This window comes from Scyliorhinus torazame, chromosome 3, assembly GCF_047496885.1.
Source record: "Scyliorhinus torazame isolate Kashiwa2021f chromosome 3, sScyTor2.1, whole genome shotgun sequence".
Lineage (NCBI taxonomy): Eukaryota > Metazoa > Chordata > Chondrichthyes > Carcharhiniformes > Scyliorhinidae > Scyliorhinus > Scyliorhinus torazame.
Window position 1 is genome coordinate 185,206,192 of NC_092709.1, and position 8,768 is coordinate 185,214,959.

Here is an 8,768-nt window from a genome sequence, read left to right on the forward strand (position 1 = left end):
ATAGGGTGGCCAGTGAGAGCCTTTTTCCTCGGATGGTGATGTCTAGCACGAGGGGACATACCTTTAAATTGAGGGGAGATAGATACAAGACAGATGTCAGAGGTAGGTTCTTTACTCAGAGAGTAGTAAGGGCGTGGAATGCCCTGCCTGCAACAGTAGTGGACTCGCCAACACTAAGGGTATTCAAATGGTCATTGGATAGACATATGGACGATAAGGGAATAGTGTAGATGGGCTTTAGAGTGGTTTCACAGGTCGGCGCAACAGTGAGGACCGAAGGGCCTGTACTGCGCTGTAATGTTCTATGTACGTTCTATCCCAACTTGTGGGTGCAGGATGATGCTGCAGCCTGAAACCAAGAGACAGAGAGCGGTACAAGCCCACAGAGAGCGGCCTGCTGCCACACAGAGCGTGGTCCACGCACCGCTCAGGGTTCCCGACTCTACGAAAGAAGACATGCAAGACCCCACACCACAGTCCTTGCATGAACAAGAAATGACTCCAGTGTCACAAGCCTCCACAGCGAGCTCGTGGACAGACTCCACGATAGAAGAAACGCAAGACTCCAGAGAGCAGTCTTTGCACACACAAGAAGTGACTCCAGTGTCACAAGCTCAGTGACTCAGTTAAGACAGACCAGACTCCAGATGGGGAGCAACCAAACGCCGACTCTGATTCACGTAAGCCTGACTTTACTCCAGACAGGGAGTGCCGCAACCTCAGTGATGGCACGCTCAGGGTGACACCAGATGCCACAATGACAGGAGATGGATCACTTAACAATTACACTGGGTCAGTAATAACAAGCAGCGGCTACAGTCCAAGAGGAATACACCAATATCCACACATTTTTTCCACACCAGCAGTGCAGCCAATGACAACTCATGCTGGACAAACCCAATATTCAGGCATGCAGCAGCCAGCAGTCTATGCAGCATATTCTCAAACAAGCCAGCACTACGGATTGCACATTACTGGAATCAAGACCGAAGGAGGACTACTGCAAGCGCAATCTGCACTACAGGCTGGGTGCCTTAGTTACAGCCCAGGATTTGCTGCACCCCAGCCTGGCCAGACGGCATATTCCTATCAGATGCAAGGTTCTAGTTTCACACCATCACCAAGTATTTATGCGAGCAGCAATTCTGTTTCCAATTCAATAAACTTCAACAGTTCTCAGCAGGATCACCCTTCCAGCATAGCATGCGTCCAGAACCAGTATGTACAGTCTTATCCAACTTCAACATATGGCACATCCATGACCTTGAATGATACTGTTGATGGTACCTCTTCAACATCAACACCTTATCAGCTACAAGATGCCATCTGACAGCACCATCACAAACATCGAAAAAAGAAAGGGACTCCAAATCAGACAGCGGTGATTTGACCACTTCTTGGTTCCTGTGGCACAGGGACATTGATGGCGTTCATAACCAAGAGAGACATTTGACCACAATGATTGATGGTTTTTGGACTCACACGAATGATTTGGACTTATTGTTTAATCACTGTTCCCATGACTTGTATATACCTTACCTTATCTACCTGTTCTTTGTTCAATTTTCTCAAAGTGTGCAGAAAATATGAACATATAAAAAAGGGGGGATGTGGTGATGTGCATCAATATAAATGCATGTAGGCTAGCTAGACACTAGAGGGAGCCCCAAAGACATCACACACACAGACACTCAACCTATAGATCAGTTAGATAGGACAGGACCAATGGACACTCACGATACACGAGGTGACACGACCACAAGGGGGCATTACACCAACCCATATATAAAGGACACCACACACATGATCTGCCTCTTTCCAGTGGAGACAGTCAGTGAGTACAGACACAGGGTTGATTCAATATTAGATCCACCACGTGGATTGCAGCAGCTGGTTAGTCAATCTGGGTAGCTATAGTAGGATTAGCAGTAGTGTCGAACCCGAGCAATAGAAGTGTAAATAGTTTAATAAACGTGTTGAACTTATCTCCACGTCTGAACCTTCCTTTGTCAAGTGCACCACAAGGAAGCCGCTTATGTTACATCTAGAGCATAACAAATCAAACCTGTTGGACTTTAACCTGGTGTTGTAAGGCTTCTTACTGTGCTCACCCCAGTCCATCCCCGGCATCTCCATATCATGCTGTAAAATGGAAATGGCTACTCACCTCCTCACTTCCCCTCAGCAGCCATTAGGCCAGCTTCACATTTTTAAAAAGGAGTGCTAAACGACTCCCGCATGATTTCTCACTGGTGAGTCGGGTAATTCTCAGGATGTTGCTGCATTCGACTTCAATCTCGCAAATGAGATGAAATGAATGCAAATATGGGTTAATGCTGTGCTCGCCATTTTTGGGCGTGATCCGTAACTCGCCATCAGGAGCAGGCCAGATGAATTGCAAACAGTTTTGCGCCCGTTGTGAATCGCAATTTTATCCTTTCCTGCTGTTCCCACCGGTTCCCGCTGACGGCACCCAGATCTACCCATTAGGTCTGTTTATCTCTTTCAACAGACGCTACCTGATCCAGCTACTTTGGTTTTATTTATCCTTTCATGGAATGTGGATGTTGCTGGCTTGTCCAGTCCTAATCACCCATGCGAATATGAAACTGTTGCACTCCATGTGGTATAGGTGCACCCTCATTGTTGTTAGGAAAGGAGTTCCAGCATTTTAACCCAGCAACAGTGAAAAAATGATGATAGCGTTCCAAGTCAGAATGGTATGCAGGTTGAAGAGGAACTTGTTCCCATGCATCTGCTGTCTTTGCCTTTCTCTGTGGAAGAGGTCATGTGTTGGAAGGTGCTGTCGAAGGCTTGACATGTTGCTGTAGTGCATCTTGCATATGGCACACAGTGCTGCCAATGTGTGTTGGTGGTGGAAGGAGTGATTGTTTTTATTAAAATAAATTTAGAGTACCCAACTATTTTAATTTCCCCCCCCCCCCAATCTTTTAGGTGCAATTTAGCGTGGCCAATCCACCTTTGGGTTGTGGGGGTGAAACCCACGCAGACATGGAGAAAATGTGCAAACTCCACACGGGCAGTGACTCAGGGCCGGGATTCGAACCCGGGTCCTCAGTGCCGCAGTCTCAGTGCTAACCACTGCGCCACATGGCACCCCTGGGAGTGATTGTTTAAGGTGGTGAATGAGATGCCAATCAAGCAGGCTGCTTTGTCCTGGATGGTGTTGAGCTCTTTGAGTGTTGTTGGAGCTGCACTCATCCAGGCAAGTGGAGAGTATTCCATCACACTCCTGACTTGTGCCTTCTAGATGGTGGACATTCCTAGCCTTTCATCTGCTCTTGTAGCCATGGTATTTATTTAGTTGGTCCAGTTTTGTTTCTTGTTAAGGTAACCTCATAGAGGGGGATTTAACGATGCTAATGCCATAAAATTTCAAGTGTGATATTTAGATTCTCCCTTGTTGGAAATGGTCATTGCCAGGCACTTGTGTGACACCAACGTTACTTGCTCCTTATTAGCCTTTGCCTGATTGTTGTCCAGGTCTTTCTGTATATGTACGCAGACCACTTCAGTATCCGGGGAGTCGTAAATGGTGCTGAGCATTGTGCAATCATCAGCGAACAATCCCATCTCTGACCTTATGATAGAGGGAAAGTTATTGAAAACATTGAAAGTTTAGGCCTTGGACACTACCCTGAGGAAGTCCTGTAATGTCCTGGGAATGAGAAGATTGGCCTCCAACAACCACAACCATCTTCCTTTGTGCCAGATATGACTCTGATTCCCAATGACTTCAGGTTTTGCTAGGGCTCCTCGATATCACACTTAGTCAAAAGCTGCCGTGACTTCAAGAGCAGTTGCTCTCATTTCAATTCTGGCGTTCAGCTTTTTTGTCCATGTTTGGACCAAGACTGTAATGAGGTCAGGAGCTGAGTGACCCTGGGGGAACCCAAACTGAGCGTCAGTCAGCTCCATAAGTGTCACTTGATAGCTGAGTATTTTGTGTTTTTATTTCAGATTTGCAGCACCTACAATATTTTGCTTTTCTTTTAAAACAAACCATGCTTTATTTATGGTGCACAGGGTAAGTTTTGAACAGTACCCACCCAGGCAAACCCCACCTGGAATTAAAATCAAGGCCTTCATTCAATTATATTGCTGGGTCAAGGGGACATTTCATTAAATTTTATCCATCATTATTCTAGCCCTGGAGACTGAAAAGTACAGAAATTATAGTTGGCCATACACATCATGTTGTTTCTAAGGTACATACATGTATGCAGTAGCTAATCTTTTTAAAACCTTTTTAATGCTTGTATTAAAATAGTAGATGAAGCAATGCCAAATAAACAGGTTACATTTTTGTCTGCTAATATTCTGTGCAGTGATTCTGAGCAAGTCGTGCATTGGAAGAATGAGCTTGATCAGCTGAATAGTTTGTCTTGCTCCATACTTTGTTACTTTTTCATGTACCAGAAAATCCTCAAACATTCCTCAGCAATTTCACATTTCTAATCTGGTGCTGCTGATTATTTTTAACACAAATTGTTAAAAAAATCTGCGCAGTCCCTTTTTTCTGAACATCCCCCCCCCCCCCAACAACACCCACCCAGGGTCCATGCCTGTATGTGTCTTCGGCCTAAATAAAGGTGCCTTTCATCACATCAAATCGATTTGTCTGTTCAGGCTTTCACGAATAAAGTAAAAATACTACTAAATATAAAATGCTGGGAGAACAGAAAGGTGAACTGCAGTGATACATCATTTGTCTTGTGTCACTATATTCCCCTCTAGTGGCTGGGGATGTACATTAAAGAAACAGAAAAAAACTCTTTGTGTGTTGTTCTGATAAAAACAATGCAGTATTGAAGTTAACTTCACTAACCATAAGAACATAATAAAGTGGAGTAATTCAATATGACCATGGCTAATCTTGAGCTTCATTTTCATTTCCCGGCCTACTCCCCATATCCCTTAATTCCCTGAGACACCAAAAATCTGTCTATCCCAGCCTTAAATGTATTTAGCAATCCTCAGGGGTAGAGAATTGCAAAGGTTCACAACCATTTGAGTGAAGAAATTTCTCCTCATCGCAGTCCAACCATCCTTTCACTATTTTGGTTTTGCTTTGCTCCCTTCTCTCCTGAAGATGCTAGGATATGGTTTCATTGTCACTTGCAATCCAATCATCATATTTAGCCTTTAAACCTTGCAAATTAATTTTGTCAAGTTGTTCCATTATGGGGAAATGAACAAAAACACGGGGCTGGATTTTTATCCCCTGCCCAGGTCAGGAGCAGAGGCAGGTGGGTGCGGAAATTTGTGCCCCTCGTCTTAGTGCTGGTTCCTCAGCTCCGTTCCACCACTAGTCCATTTTCCCAGAAACTGGCCGGAGGAGTGGACAGCAGGGCTGCGCCAACCAGCGGCAGGAAGCCAACTGAGCAACTTAAGAGCCTACTAAGGCCTGTTGTCAGAGGCCAATTGGGATATTCCAATTGGCTTCCAAGTATCTAGGGCAGCACAGTGGCGCAGTGGTTTAGCCCTGCAGCCTCATGGCACCGAGGTCCCAGGTTCGATCCCGGCTCTGGGTCACTGTCTGTGTGGAGTTTGCACATTCTCCCCGTGTCTGCGTGGGTTTCACCCCCACAACCCAAAGATGTGCAGGCTAGGTGGATTGGCTTCTAAATTAATTTTTTTAAAGTATCTGCAGGTAACAGGGGACAATCCTGGAGGTTATCTACCAGGGAGACCAGGGAGCAATGATACAGGCTGGCTCAGAAGATCCTTCTGTTCAAAGAGTTGCCATATTGAACTTAAAAATATGGGAAAATTCTGCCCAACATTTCTCGGAGTGTCGATCCCAGGAAGAGCACCAGGGACAGTCCCACCGATGCTGAGAAAACCCACCATATGTTCAGCTTCTTTACCAAAATGTTTTTTCCACATTATTCACATTGTATTCATGGCGGCTTCCCTTTGATTCACTGGTCCTGGGAAAACTTAATCTCTGCAATCTGTGCCTCGCCGGCACTTGTTCTAAATCCAATCTGGGGGATGGCTGCCAGGATGTCAGCAGCACCTTTCATGGAGGAAATCCTCACCAAACCCCTGAAGCAGAGACGTGACATCCTGTACCCACGATCGGCCAGACGCTTAGTAAACAAAATCACCAACCCCGCCTGGAAGCTGGGGCGGCGATAGTGAGTGCTCCATAAGAGAACGGGGCTACAATGACAAAAGAAGATGAATGACCTCCATGAGCCAGGGTAAAACTGTCTCTCGCTGCACCCCTTCACACACTCATCACACCTCCACGGTGATCTCTCTCCCAGCCACCTCACGAGTTCCCAAACACTTGTCATGGCTCCTCATTGGCTAGCCCCCCCCCCCCCCCCCGCACTCCCAGGGTCCTCACAATAGATAACTTGCTTCTCACATCCATGCTCCCACTCACCTCCAGCGAATTCCAGGCTTCATCGCCATCTGACCTGATAGGACTCCCGTCTACACGCTCCCCATCTGTCTCACTTCAGAACAAAGGCGAGCATAACCGGCGTGAGCGGGCACAGCCTTCCCGAGTCAAGCCCAAGCTGATAACATGAACACCCTTGAGGAGAGAGCCCCTAGGGCTGGCAGGCGAGGAGCAGGACCGCACCTGTGCAAAGGGCAAGGTGGTGGCACCAGACAAAAGTGAGAACCCTCAATGTTGTGTTTGGTCTTCTATGCCTTGCTAAAGAATCCACCTCTTAGACTTGTCCGAACCAGGATCTGTATTGAATCACTCTTTCCTCGTTCCCTAGCCATGCCCGCCCTTTTTCCCGATCTGGGGTACGATCGGTCCATCAGTGGGTCCTGTACTCAGTTGAAGTCGCCCCCATGACCAGTCAGTGTCTGTGTCAATGTCGGGGATTTCCACCATGGTCTATTTTTTGAAGCCTGTGTTGTCCCAGTTGGGCGTGTACACATTTACCAGAACTACAAGTGCCCTGTCTAGGACACCGCTGACTATGACGTACTGTCCGCCTTGGTCCGTAACCATTCTTGTCGCAGTGAACCTCGTCCTCTTACTAATCAATATGGCTACTCCCCTAGCCCTTGTCCCGTAGCATGGATGGTACATCTGGCGCACCCAGCCCTTTCTTACCCGCAGTCGGTCCTTCTCCCTCAGGTGTGTTTCCTGCAGGAAGATTATGTCTGCTTTCAGGCTTCTTAGATGGCGAAGACTCTGGTTCTTTTCACCGGGATGTTAAGTCCCCTGACATTCCAGGTAATAATCCTGGTGGGGTTTTTTTGTCCCCGCGCTCCTGCGGGATCAACCATTCATACCTCGTGGACGCGCCCCCTGCACTCCGGAGTTTCCCTTTATTAGGGGGCCATCCAAAATGGCCATGGTCGCCGTTCTCACCATGAGGCCGGGTCCCTGCACTCCGGGGTTTCTCTTTGTCCAGGGGGCACCCAACATGGTCGCCAACTATTTATATACCACGTGGATGCGCCCCTCAACTCCGGGGTCTCCCTTTGTTTAGGGGCCCTTCAAAGTGGCTGCTTGCAGCGCTATCTTCTTTCTTCAGCCACTGAAGCCTATACATAGAGTTTTCATAGAATTTACAGTGCAGAAGGAGGCCATTCGGCCCATCGAGTCTGCACCGTCTCTTGGAAAGAGCACCCTACCCAAGGTCAACACCTCCACCCTACCCCATAACCCAGTAACACCACCCAACACTAAGGGCAATTTTGGACACTAAGGGCAATTTATCATGGCCAATCCACCTAATCTGCATATCTTTGGACTGTGGGAGGAAACCGGAGCACCCGGGGGAAACCCACGCACACACGGGGAGGAAGTGCAGACTCCGAACAGACAGTGACCCAAGCCAGAATCGAACCTGGGACCCTGGAGCTGTGAAGCAATTGTGCTATCCACAATGCTACCGTGCTGCCCCTCAAAATGATCCGATACGAAACCCAACTCATATCTGCAGTTCCTTTTGTGTCCGTTTCCCCGTTACCCCCCCATCACCCCCTTCTCTGCATCGCCCTTTCCCCATCCCTGTGCCCCCCTCACCCCCCACCCCCGCCAACCAGGTCCCCCTTGCTTTCTGTCTTCCCTTGCTCGCTATTTCTGTTAGTGTGGTGGCCTCCCTCCCAGGGCTGTCTAGCCCTTTCCTCGTGCCTGCTGACTGTCCGTTTTCCCTGTTTAAACCCACAGCTGCCTTCCCCAGTCCTCACTTCTTTTAATGACCAATGCTTCCCTTTATGGTCAGAACGAGGCAAAGCAGTCCCATGCAAACATGCTCACTGTCCATTGAGTCTTTTGCTCTTTCAGTCTTTCCCTGCACAACTCTCACCGTTGCCATGCCTGTCCCTTTTGCAGGTCGTTGGCTCTGATGAATTCATTTGCTTTCTTCAGTGAGTTAAAGTAGTGAGTTTTTTTTTGGTACATGATCCAGAGCCTAGCTGGGAACAGCATACCGAAACGTACCCCGTTCTTGTACAGAGCCGATTTCGGCAAATTAAACTCGGCCCTGTGTTTTGCTACATCTGCCCCAATATCCTGATAGATTCTGATTTTGTGTCCTTCCCAGGTGCTCGCTTTTGTCTAACGTGCCCACTGCAGAATCCTGTCACGGTCCTGATATCGGTGGTGCTTTGCGATAATCGCCCTCCGCTGCTCCCTGGCCTGAGGTTTTGGTCTGAGCAACCTGTGCGCTCTGTCGAGCTCTGGGAGTTTGAGGAAGCTGTCTCCCGACTTAGTTGCCCAGCATTTGGGCGACATAGTCCATAGGGTCTTTGCCCTTGATACC